We start from the raw sequence: 14,477 nt of genomic DNA on the forward strand, positions 1-14,477 counted from the left end.
CTTTGCGGCCCCATGGACTGTAACCCGCCAGGCTCCTCTGTCCATGGGATTCTCTAGGCAAGAATACTGGAGTGTGTTGCCATGCCCTCCTCCAGGGGAATCTTCTGACCCAGGGATCAAACTCATGATCAGACTCACTTATGTCTCCTGTGTTGGCAGGTGGGTTCTTCACCACTAGCACCACCTGGAAAGCCCAGCTTTTATTACAGTATGTTGTTATAATTGTTATATTATTTTATCAGATATTGGTATTAATCTCTTCAGTGCCTAATTTTTAAGTTAAACATTATCATAGGTATGTATGTATAAGAAAAATATTAATCTCTTAAGTGCCTAATTTTTAAGTTAAACATTATCATCGGTATGTATGTATAAAAAAAAACATAGCAAATACAGGATTCAGTACTAGCTGTGGTTTCAGGGTTTTGGAATGTGTCCCCCATGGAGAAGACCGGGACACATTGTATCTTGATGTGGTGATGGTTACCGCACCATCAACGAGTGCCACATTTATAAAGACTCATTGAACAGTTTAAATGGGTGCACTCTGTGTAAGTTTTTTGTGAGTAAACTAGGCCTAAAGAGGCCAGGGTCATGTAGTTCTGATGGCCAAGGCTAAACCTGAACCCCATCATCCGAGTCTTAATGCAAGAGAGCCCTTGAGAAAAAAAAAAAAAACCCACCCAACCCACAGTACAGAACCATGAGGTTTGCTGTGAGACCCTCTTGATGCACTTGAAGAGCCTTTCCCTGGAAGGCATTCTTCACAGCTCGTCCCCAGGAAGGATGTCTTTTCTCAAGGGTCCTCTAAGAGCACAGAGATCAAGTAAGAGCTTGACTGAAGCATTTTCAACCTGCCCGGCCCCATCGGGGAGCAGAGCCCCAGTGCACTTCCCGTGGGACAGAGAGACGGCGATGTCTGGAGCCTGTGGTGTGCAGCGGGGCACATAACATGGCACGCGCAGAGGTCACACTCACAGCACACCCCAGCAGGCTGCCATGGCCGCAGAGGTGCCCACACCTCTGTGAGCTCCAGCTGAAGAGGGTGCCTTGGGGAGGCAGGACTGCCTAGAGGTCAGGAAGCCCCCTGCACGTAATGCTCGTTGGGCCTCAGTTTCCTCATCTGTAAAGGGAGCACATGATACTTTGAAATTTCAGTGTGAGAAATGAGAGAGGAAATATGTGACGCTCTTGGCTCCATGTTATTTTTTTTTATTTAGTGGCTCAGTCGTGTCCAACTCTTTTGCAACCCCATGGATGGTAGTCCACCAGGCTCCTCTGTCCATGGGATTGCCCAGACAAGAGAACTGGAGTGGGTTGCCCTTTCCTTCTTCAGGGATTCTTCATTCCTGACCCAAGGATCGAACCTGTGACTCCTGAATTGGCAGGTGGATTCTTTACCACCGAGCCACCTGGGAAGCCCTTAGCACCATGTGGTCTGAGGCAGAAGATCAGTGCTTGGGCGCTTGCTTTATCACTTGAATTATTATCGCCAACCCTGCTTCACTAAAGAGCCTATCTTTGATCCAAGTGCAAAAACGAGGCAGGTAGACCAGCTGGTCATCCCCTTTGGCCTTCTTAGCCAAGGCAGGGCAGATGGCAGCCTTGACAGATGGCATCTGTTTCTAAAAACCATTTCTGGCAAGAGGAGTCACAAAGCTTAATAGGATATGCTTCCCTTCTCATCTAGAAGGTTGGATATCTAGTTAGGACATACCCTGGAGGACCCTGCATGCGGGCATAAGGACTTTGTATTGTATACCATGTATTGCATTGAAATGTTGGGACAGAGAGTACCCTGGAGAAAGGAGTGACCTGATAAAGATGGATCTAGGATGTTAACGAATTAAATGAAGCCTATTGGGGAAAAAATGTCATTTGTGCCCTCTGTGATCCCAGCTGATAGGAACCTTCATTCAGGGTCTGTACCCGGATGCTCTGGGAGGGAGTGCTTGGTGGGATCTTGGCTTACCACCAGCACGCTCGGGACCAGCTTCCTCCCAGGGCCCTTCTGGCCTGAAGGAAGCACGGCTGAGCCGCAGTGAGAGTACCGGCAGGGTGCTTGGTCAAAGAAGCCCCAATCCCAGCCCTTCTGCAGATGTGCAAAGAAGCATGTCATTGATTGGCATTGAGGTGTAAATGTCTGGACAAATCTCTGAGTCCATGGTAATATGGAGTGATAAAGCAAAGCTTCCTCCAGACCCTGAGCATTCTTGATTGGATGAGCTTGGGTGTGCGGACAGAGAAATATTTGTGTTCCCCCTCCTTTCTCCCGCCCCCACTTTTTTCTCCTTTAACCTCCCAGGTAATGCACATGTGAAACAATAACATAGAAATATATGTGGTACTTCTATGAAAGCATGATTTCAACCTCCTGCCTGCCCTGAATGTACTTCCCCCTGCCTGGAGGTAACCACTGTGAACAGTTCATGCATTTACATGCATATATGTCCATATACGACTACAGAGCTTTTTTCACATAAATGGAACCATCCCGTACATGGCTTTCTCCCCCGCTTTTTCACTTGGCAGCTTTCCATGGCAGCGCATATAAATTCACTTCTTTCCTTCTAATGGATGCAAAGTACTCTATACTTTGCATGGACTATAATTTCTTTAGCTCCCTGTTGATAATTATTTGGGTATTTTCCACCTTTTTTGAGACTATAAAGCTTTTTTTTTTTAAATTTACAAACCTCCAAGGAAGGCAGAAGTTTGCCCAGCATTGAACCCTAGCTCTGCACAGTCAGCTTCTCAATCACCATGCTTTTTCCCGGCTCCACTTAAGGCCCCCCTAAGGCTCCCCCTACATCTCCACCTCTCCTGCCCTCGGCCTTAATAACATGTGACATTTGGCACAAGAACCACAGAGCCACGGAGAAGCTCTACTGTCTCGCTGATGCGCTGTGTTTCTTTAAGAGTTCTTGTTAATGTTTCATGATGGATGGCGACGAAACCTGGGAAATGTACCAGCCTGGATACTTATAAAGTATCTGCTCGAACTAACTTAATATATTCATTTATTCAGTGTGACAGTAAAGAGGGGAAAAAAAAGACTGTGAATGCAGAACAAGCTCTGAAGGGAGCTAAAGGAGGACAAGAGGGAGGGAACTAACCTTTATTAGGCCCCAGCTAAGTGCCAGGCATTTTCCATTTGTGTACTCATGAATCCTCCTCATGTACCCACAAGGTTACTATTAATATCCTCATTGTGCAGATGGGAAAACTGAGGTGAAGTCACTCATTCAAAGACATGGAGACAGAGAGAGCTGAGATTCAAACGCAGATGTGCCTGGCATCAAAACCTCACCCTCGTTCCATCTAACTCTGCCACTGCGGTTGCCGTGTTACTGGAAGATACCAGAGATAGTGAGGCATGACAATAATAACTAACAGTATTGGGCGCTTGCTGTGTGCCAGGTCCCATTCTGAACACATTGTCCCTATGAATACGTTTATAAGCATGTGAGGTAGCGAACCGCTGCTGCAAGCATTTTACAGAGAAGGAACGCCAGGCTTAGAGAGCTGACATAGCTTGCCCTTGGTTGCAGGATCCTGGTTGGCAGAGCTGGGACTTGAACTTCTGCTTTCCACCTTCCACCTGGATGACCTGTCAGGCTAGAGCTTTAGGGGTGACTGAAAGGATCAAAACGGCAGCCTGGCACACCTCTGGAGCCCTGATTGGAGGAGGAAGATTGTCCAGCTGTTCTCTTGGTTTCCAGGGAGACAGATGTCCAATGAGGGGCAGGGGGACCATTTGCTGGGCATTTGCCTTTAGAAGACCTTCCTGTGCCACGTCCAGCGGCCTTGCGGGACTATGGTTAGCTCATGTCACAGCTTCAAGCCGAGTTTCCCCCTGAACAGCAAACAGAATGACAAAATGCAGAGCAGTGAGTGACAGCACGCAGAGACCTCCATTGCCCAGGGGTGGGGGGGGGGGGGTGTTGGACTGTCTGTAGGAGGAGCCCCAGGTCCATCCTCGGTGGCGAGGGCCCATCCCCCATCTCACGAGGGAATCCATCTCACTTGTTGTCACGGAGCTTCCTGCTGTAACTGGACTCACCAGCTGAGAATTCTTGGGGCAGAGGGACCAGGAAATGCAAAGCCTCTGAGAAGGGAGGCAGCCTGTGCGTATGGTGTGTTTGAGGGATAGAGAGAAGGCCATCCTGGAGAAATGCAGTGAGCGCCTGAGAGATGCTAGCAATTGAGCTTGGGGAAGGAGCCCTGAGCCAGGTTGTGCTGAGATTTGCGGGTCGGGTTGACATTTTGGATTTAACTCCCTGTTGGAAGGGAAGTTGTTGGGGGTGGGGGCAGTGGTTGGTTGAGTAGGGGAGTGATTTGATCTGATTTTCGTTTTGTAGGATTCCTCTAGCTACTGAGGAGAAGGTGGGCAAGAGCAGAAGGTAAACTCAGAAGAACTGACAACATCTGCATCACCTGGGAACATGCTAGAAATGCAGACCCCCAGGGCTTGCCCCACATACTCAGAATCCGCAGGCTCAAGTGATTCCTAGGAGCAGCACTGCTCTCAAGACAGAAATGATGGTCACCTGACCGGGGGTGACAGTGGAGAATCGAAGATATGATGGGTTGGGGATATAAATCTGGGCATTTAATTCATGGGAACTTCGATTGAGTATGACTAGGAAGGACAGATGCTGAAGCTGAAACTCCAATGCTTTGGCCACCTGATGTGAAGAACTGACTCATTTGAAAAGACCCTGATGCTGGGAAAGATTGAAGGCGGGAGGAGAAGGGGATGACAGAGGATGAGATGGTTGGATAGCATCACCAATTCAATGGACATGAGTTTGAGTAAACTCTGGGAGTTGGTAATGGACAAGGAGGCCTGGCATGCTGCAGTCCGTGGGGTGGCAGAGAGTCGGACACAACTGAGCAACTGAACTGAACTGAACTAAGAGAAGATTAAGACCAAGGGCTCATGCTGGCCCTCCAATATTCCAAGTTGGAAAAAGCAGGAGAGTCTAGGGTAGACTAGGAAAGCTACCATCACGGTCATCTCTTTTTGAGCATCCAGTTTGTGGCGAGTACCTATATGTGGTTTTCGTCTTTCTTTCTCAATGCAACTACACAGATAAGAGTTACTTTGTACATCTAATATACCAAAAAAAAAAAAAAGCTGTGGTTCAGAGAGGATAGGTTTTCAGCTGAGAATCTGAACTCCAATCAATTTTCCACATCCATTTCCTTTTGTTTTTATGGCATGCCCAAGGCTGATCTTCAAGTGGGTTCTGAATACCAGGGAAATATGTCTACATCTGAGTTCCTGCCCATTTCCCATCACCCTTAGGCTCCCTGAAACCACGCCACCCTATATCCTGATGCAGCCAGCAATATGTGGGTCATTGACAGCAGGCAGGGTAGACCAGACAGGGGGGCCTTGACTAGAAGCCTGTGCTAATGTCCCTCAGCCCCCAAGCAAGGCTTGTTGGCTGTCCTGGGGCTCTGGAGCCCTGCACAAGCAGAAAGTGGGACAGGGAGTTTTGAAGAAGGGCTGGGTGTCCTGAGAGGTGTGATAACAAGTTGGAGTGATGAGACCTTGCCAAAGAGGAGCCTGCAGGGACAGATGGGAGCAGCTTTCTGAACACATCAGGGACAGAGGCATGGGGTGATAGAAACTCAAATACTACATCTGGGACACAGGTGGAGACTTGGACTGGGGAACACAGCCCAGGATCAGGTATTATTAATAAGAAAGTTGCTTTCATCAAGCACTTACCATGTATCAGACACTGTGCTAAGGATTTTTATATTTACTACTATCGTTTAATGCCAAATAATAATAGTTTTTATTCTATGCTATGATTCTGTGTTCACTGCCTAATTAATTTTCACGACTCTGTGAGGCAAGTACTATAATTATTTTATATCTTAAGAAACTGAAGCACAGAGAGGTTAAGTAACTTGCCTAAGGTCACAAAGCCAATAAGTGGCAGAACTGAGATTTGAACCCAAGCTGTCTGACTTCAGAGTTCAGGCTTTTCTAATCACTATTCTATAGTGAACACTTAACACATAGAAACTCATGTAATCGGTCTGACAACCATATAGGGACCATTATTATCTCCACTTTACAGAGGAGAAAGTGAACCTTAGAAAGCTGTGCTATTTATCAAGTGTCACATAGCTTAAACGCAAGGAGCTGGATTACATACCCTACTGTCTGAACTTTGAACCACCAGCCATGGCACCCCATCCATGCCACCTAATCATAAGTGGGGCTGGCAGAGAGGGGACTTTGAGGCATACCCTTTGAGCATGGAAGTCAAACTCCTTAAACCCCCTTACCAAGGATAAGAGGGACTCTGGGCCTGGATGAGCCTAGCAGTGTGCTGGAGCAGGCTCATCCTGGTTCATAAAAGCTAACTGCATGCATTTCTTCCCAAGTCTGCAGTCTCGGATGTCACAGTAATTGCTTGAAATCAGTTACAGTAGGAGTCTTCACACCATGGAAATCAGCAAGGGCTACAAATCAGGGATTATTTTTTCCTGGAGAGCCAAGGTACCAGTGCACCACTGATTAGACTTGAACTGACATTTAGAATCACAAACGCTCCACTGGGGCCAGAGGAAGGCTGTGGAGTCAGGAAACCAGGTCCATCTCTGCACTGGTCCTGGGGAAGATGGAAATCAGCAAAAACATCCTGCAAATGGATACTTAGCAGTTCAAGTGCGCTGTGTTGTCATAACACCAGGCTCTGGAAATACATCAATGACTTCAATAGATGTGTCCTTGATCTTGTGACACTTAGAGCCCAGTGGGGAAGATGGATAAAAATAAAGAGGTGGAAAAAAAATAAATAAAGAGGTGGAAGTGTACATTTTCAAGTTGTGATATTGTGGAGAAAACAGAGGAGAATCTGGTTGTACAAGGAGTCAGGGAAAGTGGTTGTCAAGAGTTGACATTTACATCAGAGACCTCTGGGATGAAAAGGAGACAGCAAGGCCCAGGTAATAGGAGGAGAGTGTGTGTGTGAAGGTGAAATACTGGGAAGAGCGTGGCAAATGTTGGAGGCCAGGTCAGGTGGAGTGGGTAGTGGGCAAAGGAAGCATAAGATATGGCCAGATGGTGTGTGTGTTGGGGGTGGGATGGGAGGGGTGACCTGCTCTGATTTCTGACAATGAAAGATGACTTTGGTTCATGTGTGGCCAGTGGGCCGGGAGGAGTATGGTCAGAGTAGAGCAGGGAGATCTCTTAATAAGAAACTACAGGAACTCAGGCAAGAGAAGCTGGTGGCCTAAACTATACGGGAACACATTTGAGATGTATTCAGGAGGGACAAGCTGATGGATTGATATGGGTTGCAAAGCAAGAAAGAGGGTGGAATCAAGGAGAGTTCCCTTGTCTGGACCTCAGTTTCCTTGACATGTTAAAGATGAGAGCCCGAAGCAGATTTTATGAGTTCACATCATGACCTTAGCCCTTGTTAGCAATGTTGCCCTTTACAAGTGCCTCAGTCACTGAGGGCCTCAGTTTCCCAATCAATAAAATGGAACTCATAATCCGCAGAGTTCTTGCAAGATTTCAATGAGTTATTATTCTGTGTCCGGTGCTTAGTGTAATACCTGAATTTAGTTAGCCTTGCCAAAAAAGCAGTGATTACTCTTCTGATCATTCTGTTGATCATTTATCTGCCTGCCATTAAGAAACTGAGCCTTTCAAGGCAAGCAGCTCTTGTTTGGAAAGAAAACATTCTAAAGAGGAGGACCGCGGGCATCCCTTCTTTCTCTGCTTGTGTTCCCTACCCCAGCATGAATGTGGCAGGCAAAGCTGTTCGAAGTAAACACAGTGCTCTCAGATAACATCGGGTTAGACAGCACAGCAAAGGCCAGACAAACAGCACTTCTGGACAGGGGGAAACAGGCTGGCTTCATGCTGACCTCACCAGGCCATGACGTGCCAGGGGCTGCCCAGCGGGGCTGGACCTCCCTGGTGTGTGGGTGGGGCCTCCATCCGGGAGCCCATCACCTGTGCTTGTCTGATCCCTTTTCTGGCGTGGCTTGGGATGAGTCACCACTATCAGTCACCGCCTCCCAGCCTGGACACAATGATTCACTGGCTCCTGAAAGTGACATCCAGAAGGCAGCAAGAGGTGGGGCCCAGAAGAAAACAAGGAAGAACAGCAGTACTAGACCGGGTTGGGGGAGACTGGAGGGGTACAGGGCACTGGGGAGGGGGAGGCGGCCAGCAGATTCTAACAGAAGCCAGAGGTGACCAACCACCCCCAGCTTCATACCTGACTCAGGGTTTCTCAACTCTCGGACTCCATGTCCGCCCAGTCTGGAAGGTTTAGACAAGGTGTATCACAAAAGTGATAGGTAACTCTGGTTTCTAAATGTAAAACTGCAACGTTGGATATGTTTCTAACACATAGCCAGAGTTGTTTCTGCCACTCTGAGATTCTGATGTGTGATGGTGTAGCCCCGCTAGAGAATGGAGAATAATTAGCCCCTTCTAATTATAATAGCTGTTCCATCCTAAGTCACTTCAGTCGTGTCTGACTCTTTGAGACCCGGTGGACCATAGCCCACCACCCTCTCTGTCCATGAGATTTTCCAGGCAAGAAGACTGAAGTGGGTTGCTGTGCCCTCCTCCAGGGGATCTTCCCGACTCAGGGATCAAACCTGCATCTGGTTCTTTACCACGAGTGCCGCCTGGGAAGCCCAATTATAATAGTATGGTAGTAGTAATAATAGCCTTTATCTGTGAAAACACTAACTGAGGGGAAGCAGAGCTTTGGGGCAGTGTCACTTTTTAAAATTGTGGTGAGATGTACATAACCTGTACATACATGACAGTGGTCATGTATGCATGTGAGAGTTGGACTATAAAGAAAGCTGAGCACCGAAGAATTGATGCTTTTGAACTGTGGTGTTGGAGAAGACTCTTGAGAGTCCCTTGGACTGCAAAGAGATCCAACCAGTCCATCCTAAAGGAGATCAGTCCTGAGTGTTCATTGGAAGGACTGATGCTGAAGCTGAAACTCCAATACTTTGGCCACCTGATGTGGAGAGCTGACTCATTTGAAAACACCCTGACATTGGGAAAGATTGAGGGCAGGAGGAGAAGGGGACAACAGGATGAGATGGCTGGATGGCATCACTGATTAAACGGACATGGGTTTGGGTGGACTCCGGGAGTTGGTGATGGACAGGGAGGCCTGGCGTGCTGCGGTTCATGGGGTTGCAAAGAGTCGGACACAACTGAGCAACTGAACTGAACTGATACACAACCTGAAATTTACCATTTTATCCATTTTTAAGAGTACCGTTCAGTGGCGTTAAGTATATTCACATTGTTGTGTAACCATCATCACCAGCCCCCTCCAGGACTTTTTCATCTTCTCAAACTGACACCCTCTACCCACTAAACAATAAACTTTCTACCCGCTACCTGTAACCCCCAACCTCTGGCAACCACCATTCTGCTTTCTGTTTCTGTGATTTTGACCACTCTCGGTATTCTTGCCTGGAGAATCGCATGGACAGAGGAGCCTGGCGGGCTACAGTCCATGGGGGTCACAAGAGTCAGACACGACTGAGCAGCTAAACTGCCACCACCACCAGCTACCTCATAGAAATGTAATCATAGTGTTTTTCTTTTTGTGTCTGGCTTATTTCACTTATCACAGTGTATTCAAGGTTCATCTATGTCATAGCATGTGTCAGAATTTCATTCCTTTTTGAGACGGAATAACGTCCCATTGTACGGACATAGCCCATTTTGCTTACCCATTCATCCGATGTATGCCTGGGTTGCTTCCATTTTTTTGGATTGCTATTGGGTGTGTTGAAATGATTCAAAGTCAAAAATACTGTATAGTGAGATACATGGGTCTCTTCTGTTTTTTACGGTGTTGTTAACTTGTCAGAGGGCTTTTGAAACTCAGGTGTGTAGGTAAGAATAGGAGTTCAATGGCCAGACAGGCCTGGATTACAATCTTGGCTTTGTCCCTTTACTAGTTGTGTGGCTTGGAATGAGTTTCTTAGATGTAGCATGGCACAGTGTCCTTATTGGAGAAGAAGTGAGGACATTATGCCCAGTGTGGACAGTTATTATAATTCTAAATAAGAGAACAAGTGTGAAAATGTTGAGTGGTTTGACATTTAATACTCAATGGATTTCATTGTTAATTGTGTTACTTCATTCACATGAGAATCTGTGGTTACGTAGGATATGAAATATTTGTCTCCTATAATGGATAAGGGGACTAAAGCACTCAATGAATTAACGGTCAAGGTCAGATTAGAACCCAGGTCTCCTGAATTTCAGGTGAGGGAGGATTGGGAAGGATCACGTTTAACTTACGTGCCAACCCCAATCACTTGCCAGTGGCTGCCTGGAATGCAGTAGAGGAGTGCTGTGTTCGATTAGCAATGTCTGCCATGGGTGTGGGAATGGGAAGTATGGTCTCAGCAGCCACGTATGTGCCCTCTCTGCCCTGGATTATAGTTTATAGCATCTTTTACCTTAAGAAAAAAAACAGTTTCAAAGAGAAGGATTCGCTGCTGTGTGTGTGTTTTAGAACAGGTTCATTGCAGAGAAAATAGGGGGAAAAAAATGACTGAATGAATGTTAGATTTCTAGTTTTCCTACCATCAAAGACCAGAAGGTCGTTGTCCAAAGCAGTTAAGAACAATATTAAGCTTGCCAGCTGATCCCACACCAGAAGACTGCTTGCTGTGGTCAGAGTCCATCTGGGTCTCAGAGTAAAGCAGCAGAATGCCCAAGGAGGCCTCACTGTCCGCAGAGGGCTGAGACAGGGAGCCAGGCTGTGGAATCATCGGATCAACACTGGCTGGCGAGACCGATTCAATGTATGACCTGCTCACTGTGTCCTCAGGGAGAGAATGGCAATTGTTCCTTCTACCCGCCTTCCAACCTTTCAAAGTCCAAGTGGGTCTCATGGCCCTGACTGTCCTCCCATCCGTGCCAACCACCATGTGCCAGGCAGCCGGAGGGACAGTTGTGTGGCCCTGCAGAGTCAGCACCCCAGTGGCACTGGTCAGGCCTGCCCTGGAGGCTTCTTTCCATTCAGGCACTGTCCTATGGTGAAGCTGTGCCTGTTAGCTCCAGGATTCAGGTAGAAGCACAGAACTGCCCATGGGAGCACCCACCAGTCTCACCCATGCCTGAGACACTCAGGCCCCAGGTCCAGTGACGGGTGGACTATGCCTTATGCCTTCATTCTCCAGCCTGGTGTAACTTCCCCTTGCCACACTGCTGCCTGATTTCATGTACATGTGACCTGATGCCAGCTAGGGCCCTCCTCCTGACTCAGGGGGCCATTTATACTTAGCTTGAGCCCCTCACTCTGTGCCCTGTAGAGGTCCAAGGCTCTCCCCAATTTCAGTCAAGTCCCAGTGGGTTCCCAGTAAGAGATCCGTCTGCTCAGTCCCCTTAAGTTCCCCCTCTCTCAGCTCTTAGTTTAATGGTCCTTTTCCCACTCTGTCCCTGTTGACTCTGCACCACATTTTCTGGGTTAGAAACCCAATCTTTTTCACACAAAGTGATGTGTATGTGTGTAAAGTATACCAATGATTTGCTGGCGAGACAAAGAGTGGGGTATGTATTTCAGAAATGCTTGTAACTTTTCATATCAAATATTAGGTACTGTTTGGGGGCGAGAAACAAAAAGAACAAAAGCTGATGTTTTCTGAGTGCTTATTATATGGTAGGCAATGTACTAAGCACTTTATGTGCATGATCTGATTTGATTGGCCCTACAGTGCTTGGAATTAGGCACTATTGTTATGTCCAGTGTATAGATTAAACTCAGGTTTAGAGATGTGTCTGAGGTTACGTAGCTGGGAAGTAGCAGAGCTGAGGAAGTGAACTCGGGCAGTCTGACTTGAGAGCCATCACCCAAACAGCTCCTGGGCTCTTCTGCCTTCCCCTGCGACCCCTGACTGGTTTGGATTTTTCCTTGTCTGCTTCATCCAGCACCCTACCCCGCAACCCACTCCCTCCCCAACAGTCCCCGATCCTGGTAACATATTCTCTTTCCTTCCCACTCTCATTTCTTATCTTCCTCTCTTTCTTTCTGGATAAGTGTAGAAACTCCAATACTTTCTGCTTCTGTTACGAACAACAGTTCGAGTCTCCTCAGCCCTTGGCTCCTAACCTTTTCTCAGATTCCATCGAGGTTCTCAGCAAAGCAAAAAGCCTCTCATATAGTAACATCCACACACCGTTGATGTTAGGCGTGTGGACGCAGAACTGTGCAGGTTTTCTGCTCTTGACAGAGAGGACAAGTGTGTGGCATGTGGCTGCCCCTCCCACTCCCATGGCAGGCATCACTAATTGATGACAGCAATCCTTCCTGCAGAGCCCAGACACAGCCCAGAGCTCCAGAAAGCCACTGATGACTGAGCCAGGCTGTTGCATGGGATGAAACCTTCTTTCTTCCCTCCCACAGGGCAAGGCCTTGACAGTACAGGAAGGGGACCAGACCATCCTTTACGGGGAGAGGCGAAGCCTGATCCCCATCACTGAAGGAGACCAGGCCTGAAAGGCAGGCCCTCCACCAGCCCTTGACTCCTTCTCTGGGCCTCATTCTTTTAGCCTAGACTTTCTGTTGAAGGCTCTTTTGAGTGAGAGAAGATTAATCCTTTGTCACAAGGATGTTGGTCCCACAGCTGAGCATAGAGGCAGCTACTGGGGATCCCAAACTGTAGACAAACCAGGTTTGTCAGTTTCTTGGCCCTGCCTGTGTTTCCTCATTGCTTTCCCTGAGTCTTTGGTAGTCTTGTTGCATATCTCAGACCGTGGCTGGGCTGCAGGCTGTTAATGGAGAGGCCATGAGTCCAAGATTCATTTAGAGCTGCTTAGAGAAGCACTCCCTCCCACCAGTCCAAAGGATAGTTACAAGGTTGACCAGAGAAATGAGTCTCCTAGAATAGGGAAGTGAGGCCGCCATCCTTAGAGCTTCTGGCAAACTTTGAGAAGGGGTGGGTGGTAGAGCTCTGAATTTCAGAAACAGAGAGCAAGATATCACTCAAATCTCAAGGCTCAGCCTGGTTGAATCTAAACCAGCAGCTACATCCTGAGGGCTTCAAGATGCCAAGAGGCTCTTGCCAAGGAGGAGACTGTTGAACGCCACCTGCCCAAGGAAGAAGAGGGAGCAGATGAACATTTATTGAGCACCTACTAGATGCTTGCAATGTATAAGAGATATTTATATGTGGTCTCATGTTCAATTCTCAGAGCAGTTTGTGAGGACCCTCTCCTCTTCACAGAAGAGAAATCTAAACTCAGAAAAATTAAATAATTTGCTTAAGTCACACAGCTATTGAGTAGAAGAATTGGAATTCAGACCTAGGTGTTATGCAACTTGAAAGCCAAGGAGCTTATCACCTGTGCTGTATTTCCTGAGGGTAAGGACTCAGGGGAGAGGAGCCCCAGGCCTGGGAGGCTGAGCAGAGAGAAAGCCATTGCGGAGACCATCACCATGTTAAGAGAGCAAAAATGAGAAAATGACAAAACTGAGAAGTCAAGAGGTGTGCGTACTTGTGCTCACTCCAGGGACAGCAGCGTCTACCCTGTGGCTCCTGGACTGTCTGGGCTGCTGACAACTAGTCAGGGTCCTCTTTTCCTCCCCAGCTCACTGTTACCCTCCTGCACTCCTTTCAGGCCTTTGTAGCTGATGCTATTCCTGAGGCTGAGAAGCAGGTGGGGCATTGTTGGGTGCAGGGCGGTGCTTGCCTGACACCCCTGCGCATGGCTGCCTGCAGCTTATAAGCCTCTCATTGCATGGCAGCTCCATTCAGGAAGCTCAAGGAAGAGACTTGTGGCTTTTTTTCTCTAAGTATCTGGCTCTTCTGCAAAATGGAGATATTAATATTTACCTGAGAAGGTTGTTGCTTATATTAAAATCAATATGTGTAAAAGCCTTAAGAGCTCTGAAACACACATCATCATTGCTCTTATGATCTGCTCATCTCTGATTCATAGGATACAGATTTGAGGACTAACAATATCTCAAACTTCACATCATTCAAAGTGTTTATCATCTTTTCTTGGAAGAGCAGAAAAGCATTATAGAATCAATTTAATAATGAAACATTTGGCAGAGTGTTCTTAGCAATCTTCTTATAAAGAACTTTTTTAATCAACCAAAGTCTAAAATGTGAATATGGTATGTGTGATCAATTACAATCATACTTTGATTATTTCATTCTAGAATTGTGACTCACAGTGTAACTTCAAAGAAAAAAATAGCATCATCATTACCATCATTACCACACCATCATCATCACAATCTTATGTCACAGTCAGTCAGACTCCCCTCCCCCAAATGCATTGCTAATCTCAAATCCCCCACATGCCTACCAGGGAGGTATTATAAATCTCCTTCTGCAAATATACCACTGAGCTTCCAAGAGGTTAAATATCTGTGTTAATTCAAGTAACAAAGTTTCAGGGCCAGAATTTGGACCTAGTTTTCTCTGGCGTT

Source organism: Cervus elaphus, chromosome 2 (assembly GCF_910594005.1).
Source record: "Cervus elaphus chromosome 2, mCerEla1.1, whole genome shotgun sequence".
In the NCBI taxonomy this organism is placed as follows: Eukaryota; Metazoa; Chordata; class Mammalia; order Artiodactyla; family Cervidae; genus Cervus; species Cervus elaphus.